Source organism: Cajanus cajan, chromosome 2, assembly GCF_000230855.2.
Source record: "Cajanus cajan strain Asha chromosome 2, NIPB_CcT2T_4, whole genome shotgun sequence".
Classification (NCBI taxonomy): domain Eukaryota; kingdom Viridiplantae; phylum Streptophyta; class Magnoliopsida; order Fabales; family Fabaceae; genus Cajanus; species Cajanus cajan.
The window spans coordinates 32,146,420-32,163,355 of record NC_138518.1 but is presented as its reverse complement, the minus strand read 5'-3'; positions in this window follow the sequence as shown (position 1 = coordinate 32,163,355).

The following is a 16,936-nucleotide window of genomic DNA, read 5'->3' as shown; positions in this document are numbered from 1 at the left end:
TATCTACATGATGAATAATTTAAACATGCGATGCAACAATCAGAAAGCAGTAAAAGGAAGGACTTTGAAGAAGAAACCTTTGAAGCGTGCTTTTATATATTCAAATAATAGGAGGCTTTTTGGCACTCCTTCCCACTACACGCTTGCTCGCTCCTTCCCTAAAAATTAATTTTTACTATGGAAATCAGAAAGATTTCCCTTCGACTAGTTCGAATCCTCAAGCAAAATGCTCAGAACTCAAGAACTTCGTCGGATCGGCTCTCGGAGAGACTTCTAGGGCAGAACACTGCTCAAAAACCCCAGAATACTCAACAAGAGAGTCCAAAAGGTGTCCAAATGTGTGGACCATGTGTGGAATGACGTCCAAATGACGTCCTATATATAGGAGTGAGGCGCAGTACGGCCTCTGACATCAATACGGCCCGTACTGAAGTTTTGAACTACAGTACGGCCGTATTGAATTCAGTACGGCCGTATTGTAGTTCAAATTGTTCAGTACGGCCGTACGAAACTTCTAGGAGGCCGTATTGAGCTCCAATCCTCCCACATCCTTATTTTAAGCTACTCTAAGACTTCTAAACCTATGAAGAATCATCCTAGGGTCTTCTAGGGTCTTCTAGGAGTCCTTTCGGCTGACTTTCCTTCGGTCTTCGAGAGTCTTCGAGTTTTATTTCCGACCCGGACAATTTTAGGGGTCTACAGCTGCCCCCCCTTTACTTAGTCAAACGGCTTTTTGGTGTACCGGTTGACAAGTAAAGGAGTTGACCCAATTGTCCGACTTGTAGTGTCTTCCGGTGGAAAATTGTTGAGTAGCCTCTCCAGGTTGAGTATTAGTCGTCGCCTCTCCAGGCTCGTGCATACCTCGGTGTTTCTGACAACCTCGGTAGCTGAGTACCGCCTCTCCAGGCTCTGCCTCCGTGTTTCTGACGACGTTAGCAGTTGCACACCTCCGTGTTTCTAACGACGTTGGTGGCTGAGTACCGCCTCTCCAGGCTCTGCCTCTGTGTTTCTAACGACATTGGCAGTTGCATACCTCCGTTGTTTCTGACGACGGGGTAGCTGAGTACCGCCTCTCCAGGCTCTGTCTCGGTGTTTCTGACAACCTTGACAGTTGCATACCTCCGTTGTTTCTGACGACGGGGTAGCTGAGTACCGCCTCTCCAGGCTCTGCCTCGGTGTTTCTGACAACCTTGGCAGCTGAGTTTGCCCTCTCCAGGGTCTGCGGTTTGCCCTCCCCAGGGTTGCATACCTCCGTGTTTCTGACGACGGGGTAGCTGAGTACCGCCTCTCCAGGCTCTGTCTCGGTGTTTCTGACAACCTTGACAGCTGAGTTTGCCCTCTCCAGGGTCTGCGGTTTGCCCTCCCCAGGGTTGCGTACCTCCGTGCTTCTGGTCACTTTGGTAGCGTGAGTTTGCCCTCTCCAGGGTCTGCGGTTTGCCCTCCCCAGGGTCTGCCTCCGTGTTTCTGACGACGTTGGCAGTGTGAGTTTGCCCTCTCCAGGGATTTGTGATGATTTTGTCTCCACAGTCCACGATGCTGCTTCGACGATTGTTTTTGATTTTTGTGCCACTGAGGGCTGGATAACGCAGGGATCCGTCTAGGGGATGTGCAGTTACTCATAGGTTCTTGTGTCCCAACTTTCCATTGCGTAGTTGGTGCCCACTGGGGAATTTCTGATTCCTTGGGGGTGCAGACACAAAGATGCTCTTTCTGATGTGAGCGGTGCCTTATGGTTGGTTGACGTCCTTTCGACGGTGGTGGAGTATCCCGGTTATCCTTATTCGGGTGACTCTTTTTGATTTTCTGGTTTTATTGCCTCTGCGTAGGCTGTTATCCGCTGGGGGATTCTATTGTGATGATTTTGTCTCCACAGTCCACGATGCTGCTTCGACGGTTGTTTTTGATTTTGATGCCGCTGAGGGCTGGATAACGCAGGGATCCGTCTAGGGGATGTGCAGTTACTCATAGGTTCTTGTGTCCCAACTTTCCATTGCGTAGTTGGTGCCCACTGGGGAATTTCTGATTCCTTGGGGGTGCAGACACAAAGATGCTCTTTCTGATGTGAGCGGTGCCTTATGATTGGCTGACGTCCTTTCGACGTTGGTGGAGTATCCCGGTTATCCTTATTCGGGTGACTCTTTTTGATTTTCTTGGTTTTGTTGCCTCTGCGTAGGCTGTTATCCGCTGGGGGATTCTGTCGTTAATTTTGATTAGCCTCTTCTGTTAGGCGGATCATCTTGACGTTCAATGATTGGCTGAATGCCGAATTCCGCTTGGGGAATGATTATTGATCTTTTTTGGATTTTCTCTTTTTGAAGGAGTGCCTCTGAGTAGGCGAATTATCTTGATGTTTGGTGTTTGGCTGAGTGCCGGATTCCGTTTGGGGAATGGTTATTGATCTTTTTGATTTTTCTCTTTTTGAAGGAGTGCCTCTGAGTAGGCGAATGATCTTGATGTTTGGTGTTCGGCTGAGTGCCGGATTCCGCTTGGGGAATGGTTATTGATCTTTTTGATTTTTCTCTTTTTGAAGGAGTGCCTCTGAGTAGGCGAATGATCTTGATGTTCGGTGTTCGGCTGAGTGCCGGATTCCGCTTGGGGAATGGTTATTGATCTTTTTGATTTTTCTCTTTTTGAAGGGGTGCCTCTGAGTAGGCGAATGGGGATTGAGGATCTTATGTATCCCAGAGTATTATTTAGAAAGCCTCTTCAGGCTTAGCTTCACTCGTCGCTCGAGTTGGAAAGCTATCTTCCACTGAGGAAGTCTGAGTCCTTTGACTCGGATATTTCGTTTGGATGATCATTGCTTCCATTGGGGAATCTTACTGATCTTGCTTTGATAGCTCTTACTGGGATTTGGTCCAAGAGTGTGAGCTGAGAAGTCTCTGGGGAGTATTATTTCGGCAAGCCTCTCCAGGCTTAGTTATTCTGCATGATTGTTGGATTTTCTGTTCAGCCCAAGAGTGCAAACTGAGATGTCTCTTGGGGAGTATTATTTCGGCAAGCCTCTCCAGGCTCAGTTATTCTGTACGATTGGGGAGTATTATTTCAGCAAGCCTCTCCAGGCTCAGTTATTCTGTATGATGAGGGAGTATTATTTCGGCAAGCCTCTCCAGGCTCAGTTATTCTGTATGATGCGGTTGATTTTCTGAATCTTTGCCTTTTTTGTCGAATTTTGGCTTTTTCTGTATTTTTGCCTTTTTTGTTGATTTTGGCTTTTTCTGTTATTGATTGCCTTTTCTGTCGATTTTGGCTTTTTCTGTATTTTTGCCTTTTTTGTTGATTTTGGCTTTTTCTGTATAGAAATTAAAGTGCTAAAGAATTTGGATTCAAAAGTGAAAAATTTCATTTATTAAGTAGAATGAAAATTGTACAATGGAAATGAAGAAAGTGGGACACAGCCCGATCAAACAAATACACAAAAAGCAAGAAAAATAGTCGGTCTTCACTCCTCTGCCGGCAGGTCCTGTGGAGGGTCTGGGAAGCGACGGTGCAGCCAGACTGACAGGCTGTCGAAATCCTGTCTGAGGGCGTCGATGCTGTACTGCGCCGTGTTGAATCGAGCGTCGATGCTCTGCTGCAACGCGTCGAAACGAGCATCGAAATAGGCCCTGTCCTGCTGATAGGTGCCGGCCTCTGGCTGCGGGTTCACGTCACTTGGGAGCTCGATGTTTTCGAAGAGCTCGCTGAAGGTGTCGTGTGTGGTCGCCCGTACAAATTGCCTCCCTGCCCTGGCAATGATCTTCATGTTGATCAGGGTGGCAGCTGTCGCCACCGGCCCGAAACGGGCTTTCGGCATTCGCGAAGGATGGTTGGACTCGTTTATTTGTTTAAAAATATGGATTGCTAGAATGACGTATTCTCAAACTGAGACCTTGTCAAACGAGCAATTTTATTAAATGATTCACCAATCCATATTAATCCTAAGCGGGACCCTCCATGGATTAGTGGTTTTCGCAAAAGGAGGGGTTCGTGGAGTCGCCACCAATGTTTTACTCAAAACATTGGAAAAAGGGATAAGGCAATTGATTTTACAAATCAACTTTGGCCATTACAACCAGAGTTGGGTAAGGGAGTCGGTTACGCGTGGGGAAGGTGTTAGCACCCCACAGCGCCCCTTTCGGGTTCCCTATGACAGATTATTTTCTAAAATAACAGCGTAAAATTACTAAATTACCCCTATTTATTATAAACAATTATAAATTAACTATCTACATGATGACAGTTTAAATATGCACACAGAAAGCAGTAAAAGGAAGGATTTAAGAAAAAACCTCTTGAAGCGTGCTTTTATATATTGAGTGAAACTGGGAAGCTTTTTGGCGTTCCCTCGCTCTACAAGCTCGCTCGCTCCTTCCTAAAAAACTTTTAACTATGGAAATCCGGAGGATTTCCCTTCGACTAGGTTCGATCCTCAAGCAAAATGGCTCGGGGCTCAAGAACTTTGTCGGATCAACTCTCCGAGTGATTTCTAGGGCAGAACACTGCTCAAAAACCTCAGAATACTCAAGGAGAGGGTTAAAACTATGTGAAAAAGTGTGGAATGACGTCCAATTGACGTCATATTTATAGGGAATAGGCGCAATACGGCCTACAGAAGCAATACGGCCGTATTGAAATTTTTAAACTTCAATACGGCCGTATTGAGTTCAATACGGCCGTATTGAAATTCAGAAATTTCAATACGGCCGTATTTGAGTTCAATACGGCTGTATTGAAGCTTCAATACGGCCGTATTGATTTGAGTACGGCCGTATTGAAGTTTCAGAAACTTCAATACGCCGTATTGAGTTCACTGCGGCCGTATTGAAGCTTCAATACGGCCGTATTAAGTTCAGTACGGCCGTATTGGGCTTCATTCCCTCCACTTCCTTATTTTGAGCTATTCTAAGACCTCTAGACCTACAGAGAACCCTCCTAGGGCCTTCCAGGAGTCCTTCTGGCTGATCTTCCTTCAGTCTTCGAGAGTCTTCAAGCTTTATTTCCGACCCGGACAATTTTAGGGGTCTACAGCTGCCCCCCCTTTACTTAGTCAAACGGTCTTTTGGTGTACCGGCTGACAAGTAAAGGAGTTGACCCAATTGTCCGGGTGATGCGCCGACCTTCTGACTTGTAGCGTCTTCCGGTGGAAAATTGTTGAGTAACCTCTCCAGGTTGTTGCATACCTCGGCGCTCCTGACAACCTCGGTAGCTAAGTTTACCCTCTTCAGGTCCTGCCTCTTAACATTCAGCAGTGTGAGTTTACCCTCTCCAGGTCCTGCCTCTTAACATTCAGCAGTGTGAGTTTACCCTCTCCAGGTCCTGCCTCTTAACATTCAGCAGTGTGAGTTTACCCTCTCCAGGTCCTGCCTCTTAACATTCAGCAGTGTGAGTTTACCCTCTCCAGGTCCTGCCTCTTAACATTCAGCAGTTGAGTTTATCCTCTCCAGGTCCTGCCTCTTAACATTCAGCAGTTGAGTTTACCCTCTCCAGGTCCTGCCTCTCAACATGAGGTAGTTGAATATCGCCTCTCCAGGCCCTGCCTCTCAACATGAGGTAGTTGAGTATCGCCTCTCCAGGCCCTGCCTCTCAACATGAGGTAGTTGAGTATCGCCTCTCCAGGCCCTGCCTCTCAACATGAGGTAGTTGAGTATCGCCTCTCCAGGCCCTGCCTCTTAACATTCAGCAGTTGAGTATTGCCTCTCCAGGCCCTGCCTCTCAACATGAGGTAATTGAGTATCGCCTCTCCAGGCCCTGCCTCTCAACATGAGGTAGTTGAGTATCGCCTCTCCAGGCCCTGCCTCTCAACATGAGGTAGTTGAGTATCGCCTCTCCAGGCCCTGCCTCTCAACATGAGGCAGTTGAGTATAGTTTGTCTCCACAGTCCACAATGCTGCTTCGACGGTTTGTTTTTCTGATTTTGTGCCGCTGAGGGCTGGATAACGCAGGGATCCGTCTAGGGGATGTGCAGTCATTCATAGGTTTCTGTGCCCCAACTTGCATTGCATTGTTGGTACCCATGGGGAATTTTTGACTCCTTGAGGTGTAGACACAGATGCTCTCTCTTTGAGCGATGCCTTATGTTTGGCTGACGTCCTTTTGACGTAGGTGGAGTATCCCGGTTGTCCTTATTCGGGTATCTCTTTTGGATTTTCTGATTTTTGCTGCCTCTGTGTAGGCTGTTATCCACTGGGGATTTTGTCATTCATTTCTTGACTGGCCTCTTCTGTTAGGCAAATAACCTTGATGTTTGGTGCTTGGCTGGATGCCGCATTCCGCTTGGGGAATATTTATTGATATATTTTTTGATTTTTCTCCTTTTGCAGGGATGCCTCTGAGTAGGCGATTGGGGATTTAGGGATCTTATGTATCCCAGAGTATTATTTAGGAAGCCTCTGCAGGCTTAGCCTCACTCAACGCTTGAGTTGGAGAGCTATCTTCCACTGAGGAAGTTTTAGTCCTTTGACTTGTATATACTGTTTGGATGATCGCACTTCCATTGGGGATTGCGTCGATCTTGCTTTGATAGCTCTCGCTGGGGATTTTCCCGTGAGCTTGAGCTGAGGTTCCCTCTGGGGAGTATTATTTCTGCGAGCCTCTCCAGGCTCAGTTATTCTGCATACTGTGGAGGATGTGGAGTATTATTTTGGTAAGCCTCTCCAGGCTTAGTTATTCTGTACAAACTGTTTGTTGGATTTTCTATATCCTTGCCTTTTTTCATTTTCGGCTTTTTCTGTATTTTGCCTTTTCTTCTGATTTGGCTTTTTCTGTATTTTGCCTTTTTATGTTTTTGGCTTTTGCTGTACAGAAATTAAAAGTGCTAAAGAAAATAAATTCAGTTATTATGAGAGAGTATTATTTCGGCAAGCCTCTCCAGGCTCAGTTATTTTGTAGGAGTATTATTTCGGCAAGCCTCTCCAGGCTCAATTATTCTGAAGGAGTATTATTTCGACAAGCCTCTCCAGGCTCAATTATTCTGAGAGTATTCTTTCGGCAAGCCTCTCCAGGCTCAGTTATTCTGAGAGTATTCTTTCGGCAAGCCTCTCCAGGCTCAGTTATTCTGAGAGTATTATTTCGACGAGCCTCTCCAGGCTCAATTATTCTGAGAGTATTATTTCGGCGAGCCTCTCCAGGCTCAGTTATTTTGAGAGAGTATTATTTCGACAAGCCTCTCCAGGCTCAGTTATTCTGAGAGTATTCTTTCGGCAAGCCTCTCCAGGCTCAGTTATTCTGTATGACGTTGTTGATTTTCTGAATCTTTGCATTTTGTTTGCTGCTGTCATACACAAGCAATTTTTTCTATTTTTTCTATCTTATGCAATTGCCTCATGATAAGGTCTTTAAATGTGCAATTAATATGTGTGATGCATGCAATACAATTTTTTATTTTTGTTCATTTATTTAGAAAAGTGAGTGGCTCTCCCTATCCTCTTCTTCTTGGAGGACTTTCTGTCATTGACGCGAGGGAGTATTTTTGTGAGCCTTTATGCAGGAGATTATGGATTTTACAGGAACCCCTCCAATTTTCTTTTATTGACCGATTAATAATGGAATTTCGTACAATTTTTATGAAAAACCAATTCAGAGGCATAATCACATGGTCAAGAAAGAAAAGAAACAAATGGATATTTTTATTGATATTCACAAGTGTTTTTACAGAAAGATATACAGAAGGAAATTTCTGAAGAATGGCTGGCCAAGGTAGGCTATACATTTTTGGCTTAAACAATTATATCTGTAATTGTCGCTCTTCCCGTTCCCCTAATCGTTTCGGGTGAGATGCCTGAGCCAGGAGTGTAGATACTGCAAGACGCTTGCTTCTAGAAGATTATCACTTGAACCTCCTTTCGGTTTTCGGTTCAAGTGATCGTTGCTTGCTTTGTTTTTATATCATATTCTTTTGCCCCTAACTTTTGCTTAGGACGTATCCTAACGGGGTAAATTTGCCTTTGTTTTGCCTAGTACCCTTGTACTGGCAGGCTTTTTATTTTGCCCTAACTTTTGCCTAGGATGCCCTTTTTGGGTTTTCATCCTAGCGGGCCTATGCAAGCAACGTCTTCAAGCATAGTACTTCTTTACCACGTCAGCGTTGACTGGGTATCGAAGTTCTTCTCCATCCATGTCTATGAGGATTAATGCTCCTTTTGAGAAAGCTCGCTTTGCCACATACGGTCCTTCGTGATTTGGGGCCCACTTTCCGATTTTGTCCTTTTGAGTTGGTAGTAATTTCTTCATTACCAACTCTCCCTCATGGTAGACTCGAGGGTGGACTTTCTTGTCAAGAGCCTTTTTGATCTTCCTCTGATAGGCTTGACCATGGCATATGGCGTTCAGCCGTTTCTCTTGGATAAGGTTCAACCGGTCGTATCGGCTTTGAACCCTTTCTGCCTCGGAAAGTTTTGCTTCCATGATTACCCTTATATAAGGTTTTTCGACTTCGACGGGTAGAACTGCCTCCTGAAGTCCTATAACCATGAAGAGCAAAGGGTAATATCTCGTGTCAGTCTTTAAATGAGACAACCATCTTTTGCACTATTTTCTTGATGTTCTTTTTGGTTGCCTCGACTGCCCCATTCATCTTTGGCCGATATGGGGAAGAGTTGTGGTGTTGGATCTTGAATTCTTGGCTCAGTTCTTCCACCATTTTGTTGTTCAGATTAGATCCATTATCAGTGATGATTTATTTCTTCATGCTTCCACTAGATTATTCCAAAATCTTTTGGGACAAGAGAGAAAAGAAGGAAGGGATATATTTTCAAAAGTTTGTGTTTTAGAGGGGATTATTTTATTTTTGAAAAATGGATTTTGTAAGAATGTTTGGCCAAGGTGGGCTTATGTGTTTAGGCTTGTTTGATTAAACACTTATGAAGTTAAGAAAATCTTTGTTTATTGACGTTGTGATTTTGACAACTTGGATAGCTTCTCTTGAACCTTTCTTTTTGAATTCGGTTCATGGTACCATCATGGATTTCTTTTGTTTTTTGATTGTCCTTATTTTTGCCTAAAACACCCTTTTGTGGCGTTTTAGCGGACTTTTGTTTTTTTGCAACCCTAACTTTTGCCTAGGTCACCCTTTCGTGGGATTCCTAGCGGGTTTTTTTTTTTGCTCTTATTTTTGCGCAGTCCCTTTTTGGGTTTCCTGCCGAGCTTTTTTGTTTTTAGGATTTCTTTTTATCCATGATGGCACTTGTCGAGGCCAAGGGGAGGTGCTCCAAGTTGTCGCACACATTTCCACATAAAAATGATGTGGGTTTATTATTATTAAGATGATTTTAACCTCATTCATGTTTATTCAAACAGGGTTAAAAAATGTGGTTTAGAATTTTATTATAAGCAAGAAAAGAAGCAATGAGAAAGAATGATTTTATTATAATCATAGTGGAAACATGTGTCCTTATTTCATCACTGATAAGGGTCCCAGTGTTGACCTCTTTTATCTCTCGGCCATGCCCCAAATTCACAGTCTCCAATTTCTCTTGACGAGTTGGAGTAAGCGAGCTTCTCGTTTTAGCAGTCTTTGCAGATCCGGAGAGATGGTCTCCTCATCACTCTCCAACTCAACCCATTCACTTTTGGATCCCGGTCAGAGCGAACAATTACAGACATAATTATTTTATTGGTTCTGTTTAGGTTTAGAATTTATTAATGTTAATGGGGAAAGAGAGAAAAGAATAAAAAGAGAATAATGTGTGAAATATGCCTCTTTATTGATATATGTATGTAGAACTGTACAAAACCCTTATTTACATGAAAAGGTTCTCATGATCTCGGGTACAGATCATGAGTCCCTAAAAGAAAAAAGTGGAGGGACCCTATCATGGCTTGTTATTCTCTCTAATCCTGCTTTGGCCGAGGATTCTTGCTCACGTCGGGCGCTATCGAATCAAAAGTGATCCACCCGGCATCAATAAGGTCTTGGACCTTATATTTGAGAGCTCTGCAGTTCTCCGTTGAATGCCCCGATGCCCCCGAATGGTATAAACATTTGTCTTGTGGTTTGTACCAACTGGGATGAGGTGGATCAATCTTCTTTAGTGGAACGTAAGCTAGAAGACGTGCTTCCACTAGCTTCGGCAGGATGTCGCTATATGTGGTCGGAAGTTTATCAAACTTCTTCACAGGTTTGAATTGCGATCTTCCTGACTTCGAAGTGGAAGAAGATGGAGAAATGGTTACAGCGTTGACTCCTCCTTCTTTCTTCTTCCCAAAGGTCTTCTTAGCTTTAAATGATTGGGAAGGTTTAGCTAGCTTCCCGCTTTTCAGCTCTTGTTCCACTCTTCCTCCAACATGATGGGACTCATGGTCACTGTGCTCAGCCCCTTGTATGTTGTGGTGACGCATGAGTTCCATCATTTGCGCCATTTGCTCTTTGAGCTGTGAGAGCTCGGCTATAAGCTCCTTATTTCGTTCCTCCAACGCGTCCATTTTCTTGTCGAGCTGAGAGAGCTCGGTTGTGAGCTTCTTATTTTGCTCCCCCAGCGCTTCCATCTTCTTGATTTTCTGCGCGCGTGTGAGGACAGAGAGATGACCAGCCACTTTCTAAAAATGAATATTTAATCTAATTAATTTATGGGATGAATACGCTCTTGACATGAGCTTGATAACCCTCCATTTTTAAGGCGCTGCCTTTTTAAAACAAAGCGTTACCACCCTCCTTGACTTATGATCTCTCCTCAACGGAGAATCTCGATAATTATGGGTCTCTTTTACTCATGTCAAGAGGTATTGGTGAACCTAAAATGCATGGTTTATGAGGATGCATGATATCTTTATTGGTAATGATGCACATGCTCCTCACTTTTATTATATTTTCACACATGGTTTTTCCTCTCATGTCATGGTATTTTCATGCATGGGGATTATTCTTAGACCTTATCACGAGGTTTATTATTAATGCACAAACAATTTCACATAAGCATTTACGCAAACAATTCACTCATCCACGAACAGTCATGAGCGAATCACGAGGTAGGGGTCTCCTGCAGAAAAGTGCATATTCAAGGAGGATCTAACTGTTCTCACTTGGTCAAAGGCCCCCAAGGTGCCCCCATTATAGGGACCCAATTCCTCTCGTCGTAAGTCGATGGAAAGCTCCAACGCACTGTCGGACTCAAGTTCATGGTTATCACCTTGAGTGATGTTTTTCCGACAACGGTCTCGTAGGCTCCTATAGACCCATTCAACCGGCCGTACTAACATCCACTCCCTATGGATTACCACTCATGCCCCCGGGTATAGAGGGAACTGTTGTGTGCAAAGGTTTGTGTGCAATTTTTATTTCAAACAATTGCGGAAATTTAAACAAACAACAATTATTTAAAGCCAAATATATAAAGCATGTTATCATACAAGCAAGGGGTAATGAAGTAATTTTAACTATTATTTGTTAAAAATAATCTGTCACTAAATGGGACTGACTCTCGAGGCTTCCCCAGCAGAGTCGCCATCTGTCGCCACCGGCCCGAAACGGGCTTTCGGCATTCGCGAAGGATGGTTGGACTCGTTTATTTGTTTAAAAATATGGATTGCTAGAATGACGTATTCTCAAACTGAGACCTTGTCAAACGAGCAATTTTATTAAATGATTCACCAATCCATATTAATCCCAAGCGGGACCCTCCATGGATTAGTGGTTTTCGTAAAAGGAGGGGTTCGTGGAGTCGCCACCAATGTTTTACTCAAAACATTGGAAAAAGGGATAAGGCAATTGATTTTACAAATCAACTTTGGCCATTACAACCAGAGTTGGGTAAGGGAGTCGGTTACGCGTGGGGAAGGTGTTAGCACCCCACAGCGCCCCTTTCGGGTTCCCTATGACATATTATTTTCTAAAATAACAGCGTAAAATTACTAAATTACCCCTATTTATTATAAACAATTATAAATTAACTATCTACATGATGACAGTTTAAATATGCACACAGAAAGCAGTAAAAGGAAGGATTTAAGAAAAAACCTCTTGAAGCGTGCTTTTATATATTGAGTGAAACTGGGAAGCTTTTTGGCGTTCCCTCGCTCTACAAGCTCGCTCGCTCCTTCCTAAAAAACTTTTAACTATGGAAATCCGGAGGATTTCCCTTCGACTAGGTTCGATCCTCAAGCAAAATGGCTCGGGGCTCAAGAACTTTGTCGGATCAACTCTCCGAGTGATTTCTAGGGCAGAACACTGCTCAAAAACCCCAGAATACTCAAGGAGAGGGTTAAAACTATGTGAAAAAGTGTGGAATGACGTCCAATTGACGTCATATTTATAGGGAATAGGCGCAATACGGCCTACAGAAGCAATACGGCCGTATTGAAATTTTTAAACTTCAATACGGCCGTATTGAGTTCAATACGGCCGTATTGAAATTCAGAAATTTCAATACGGCCGTATTTGAGTTCAATACGGCTGTATTGAAGCTTCAATACGGCCGTATTGATTTGAGTACGGCCGTATTGAAGTTTCAGAAACTTCAATACGCCGTATTGAGTTCACTGCGGCCGTATTGAAGCTTCAATACGGCCGTATTAAGTTCAGTACGGCCGTATTGGGCTTCATTCCCTCCACTTCCTTATTTTGAGCTATTCTAAGACCTCTAGACCTACAGAGAACCCTCCTAGGGCCTTTCAGGAGTCCTTCTGGCTGATCTTCCTTCAGTCTTCGAGAGTCTTCAAGCTTTATTTCCGACCCGGACAATTTTAGGGGTCTACAGCAGCATTAATGGGCTTGGGCGCCAACTCCCCTGCGTCTATGCCATCGGCGCACCCCCAAGTCTCGGCGAGTCATGAAAGTAGCGTGGAGACCATGATATATCCTCGCCGAGCGTCGCTACCCTCTCTTGCCCCCAGATTCTTTATGTGCTCGAGGAAAAAGAATCCGGGGTTGGCCTTCTGTCCGGTGACCATGCAATAGAGAGCCAGCAGATCCTGCCGCGTCACTGACTCTGGGCTCTTCGGTCTGGCATGGATGGAGCCAGTGATCAGCTTGTGGCAGATGCGGAGCGCTGTCGGGAGCCGAGTACCCTTCACTCCGGCGTGGTAGTCCATCTGACCCGTGAGCTCTCTCCACATCTCGTTCGTGGTCAGATTATCAGGGCACTCGCAGATGGCATCCCGATACTCCAGCTGGTCAGCTCGCTGGAAGAAGCCAGCCTGGACGTTGAATTCGTCCAGCGTCAGGGAGCGGTATCCTCCCATCATCCAAAAGTCTACCGAGTAGACCGTCGCACCGTAACTGTTCGTCGACTCTGTCATGCCGACGGTAGCTAGAAACTCCTTTGTTGCCGTCGGATAGATCTGAGGGTGGGGATCAAGGAGGAATCCCCATCCTATGGCGTTGATGTAGCCACGGACCTCGTCCTCCCACTCCATCGCCCGGAGTATGGTGAAGTCAAGCATCCTCGACGGCTGGAATATGAACGACTCTAGGAGTTCCAGCCTTTCTTGATGTCGCGCGGTCATCTCGATTTGCGCGAGAACTCTGTGCCTCTTTCTTGATAACTCGGCCATATCTCAGAATTGGGAAGACCTCAGACACACTCACAAAGAAGGTATGCAAAGGAATGAAGAATGCTGTGCAGAAATGAGAGAGAAAGGGGCCTATTTATAGAAAAATTTACGTCAGTACGGCTCGTATTGAATTCAATACGGCCGTACTGACTTGGCCGTTATCGTTCAAAATGGGGGACCAATACGGGCTGTATTGGATTCAATACGCCCGTATTGGTGTGTCAGTTGGGGTCAATACGGGCGTATTCAGTTCAGTACGCCCGTATTGAACTGAAGGGTTGCCCGTAACCCTAGTTTCAGTACGGGCGTACTGAACTGGGTACGGGCGTATTGGGCTTTTTTTTTTTTTTTTTTTTTTTTTGAATAAACAGAGAATAAGTGATCTTCCATTACACCTATCATCTGTATGCATGTATGCGGTATGATGCACCTAATTCTATTTGATTCATTTTTCAAAAGAATTAACCGATGCGTTTCTCTGTTTGAATTTTGCCATTCCTCCAAACGGGCTGTGCACTGCCGATTTCTGTAACCGAGGAATGATGCGTGTTATATCGAGATTGGTGTCATCAACCAAGTGATCCTTCCCTTCCTTTAGAAAACGTGTCAACCCTCCTATTGACCACTATATCTCCATGTTTCCACTAGATTACTCTAAAATCGTTTGGGACAAGAGAAAAGAAAGGAAAGATATTTTTTATTCTGAAGTTTGTGTTTTAGAGGGGATTATTTTTTCAAAAATGGTTTTTGTAAGAATGGCTGGCCAAGGTAGGCTTACGTGTTTAGGCTTGTTTGATTAAACACTTATGAAGTTAAGAAAATCTTGTTATTGACGTTGTGATTTGACAACTTAGATACCTTCCCTTGAACCTTTCTTTTTGAATTCGGTTCATGGTACCATCATGGATTTATTTTCGCTTTTTGATTGTCCTCATTTTTGCCTAAAACACCTTTTTGTGGTGTCTTAGCGGACCTTTGTTTTTGTTTATTTTTGCAACCCTAACTTTTGCCTAGGTTACCCTTTCGTGGGATTCCTAGCGGGTCTTTTGCTCTTATTTTTGCGCAGCCCCCCTTTTTGGGTTTCCTGCCGAGCTTCTTTTATTTTAAAGGATTTCTTTTTATCCATGATGGCACTTGTCGAGGCCAAGGAAAGGTGCTCCAAGTTGTCACACACACTTCCACATAAAAATGATGCGGGTTTATTGTTATTAAGATGATTTTAACCTCATTCATGTTTATTCAAACAGGGTTTAAAAATAATGTGGTTTAGAATTTTATTATAAGCAAGAAGAGAAGCAATGAGAAAGAATAAAGAACGATTTTATTATAATCATAATGGAAACATGTGCCCTATCGAGGCTCGGGGGTCGGGCTGTCCCCGAGGAGTCATCTCTAATAGTCATCAGGTCTATACATCCCTATCGGAAGGAGAAAAGCACTTGATGACGACGACCGGCCTTGACGCTTGTGAACCGGCCTTCCTAAAGATCTGGTTTAAAGAACGTCGAGAAGGATCTTGGTTCCTCTTCGTCCTTTGATCTTTATTAGGGTTGTATCCTAACCCTTGTTTCCCCGGATTATCCTTAATAATGGGTAGCTCGGGAATTCCTTGGGAATCCTTGCCAAGTCCTTGTCCAGGCAAGTATCCGTTCTTGGTGAGCATGTAGGCTACCTTCTTCATTTCTCGGGGAAACGTTTCGACATTGGCAATCTCCAATGCTTGGAAGGCGATTTCTAGAGCTTCCTCTGCTGCATCCACGTAAGGTATGGTGGATGGCTTGCTGATGAGTATGTCATCTTCAGCTTGTACAGTCACCAGCTTGTCACCCACTATGAATTTGACTTTCTGGTGGAGCGTAGAAGGAACAGCTTTCGCATCATGAATCCAAGGTCGGCCGAGGAGACAGCTGTATGTGGGAGTAATGTCCATCACTTGAAATTCGACGTTGAAGATGGTGGGTCCAATTTGGATTGGGAGATTGACTTCTCCCACCACTTCTCTTTTAGAACCGTCGAAAGCTCGGACAATCATGTTGCTCGGGCGCATCTGGAATCCCTTGATTGCCACTTGATCGAGCGTTCTTTTTGGCATTACGTTCAAGGAAGATCCATTATCCACCAAGACTTTAGCGATGTGATACTCCTTGCACTTTACAGAGATGTGCAAGGGCTTGTTGTGATTCGGTCCCTTAGCGGGGATCTCTTCATCGGTGAAAGAGAGGTGATCACTAGCCGTGATGTGACTAACAATCCCCTCAAACTTGTCTTGGGAGATAGTGTGCGACACATATGCCTCGTTCAAGACTTTCAACAGAGCTTGCCGATGCGGTTCGGAACTTAGGATCAACGACAACAGGGTAATCTTTGCTGGCGTCCTATGAAGTTGATCCACGATGGAGTACTCGCTCTGTCGGATATATCTTAACAGCTCGTCAGTCTCCTCCTCGGATTCTTTGTTTTCCTCGGTTTTCTCTTTTTCTTTTTCCTTTTCTTTATTCTTGGGAGCTTTATCATGAAGATCTTCGGGAGTGTAGATCCTGCCACTCCTAGTCATGCCCCCAAGTCCAGCGATGTTAGAGATATCGCTGTCGGCAGAAGAATGGATGTCGTATATCCATGGCACAGCCTTATTCGATTCGTAGGGGAAAGGTCTTGGAGCAGTGATCCTTAACGGTGTCGGACCTTCCCCTTTATTCGTCTTGATTACCAACAACGGAGTTGATGTGCGCTCACTTGGCGCGGTTGTTGGCTTACACTTAATAACAAATGGCGTGCGATCCATTCTGAACATACGCATCGCTTAATCCTTTCTTTTTATTACTATTATTAATGAATTACTAGGAGGGATGTATGAAATGTAAACCTAGATCCCTCCATGATCTTTGATAAGAATGCATGATATGAGATGATGACGTTGAATATGCATGCATTGTGTTTATTCAACTAAGCATTATCATGTTTTCGGGATGCTCGTAAGATGATGCATGATATTGCTTGGTTTGGATAAATATCTTTTTTTTTTGGATATTTTATTTTTGTATTTTTTTGGGTGAAAAGGGAAACTACCTATATGAATGTGATGAAGGTAGATGTTAACACCATGTAATGGAAGATTTTTATTCCTATTTATTCTTATTTTTAAAAGGAGAATGTTGTATGTTTAAAGAATGCAATGTATGCTCAAACAATGTCACATAAACAATGCACAGACAATTCACTCATCCACGAACAGTCACGAGCGAATCACGAGGTAGGGGTATCCTGCAGAAAAGTGCATATTCAAGGTGGTTCTAACTGTTCTCACTGGTCTGAGGCCCCCAAGGTGCCCCCATTATAGGGACCCAATTCCTCTCGTCGTAAGTCGATGGAAAGCTCCAATGCACTGTCGGACTCGAGTTCATGGTTATCACCTTGAGTGATGTTTTCCGACAACGGTCTACGGGCACCTAGACCCATTCGACAACCGGCC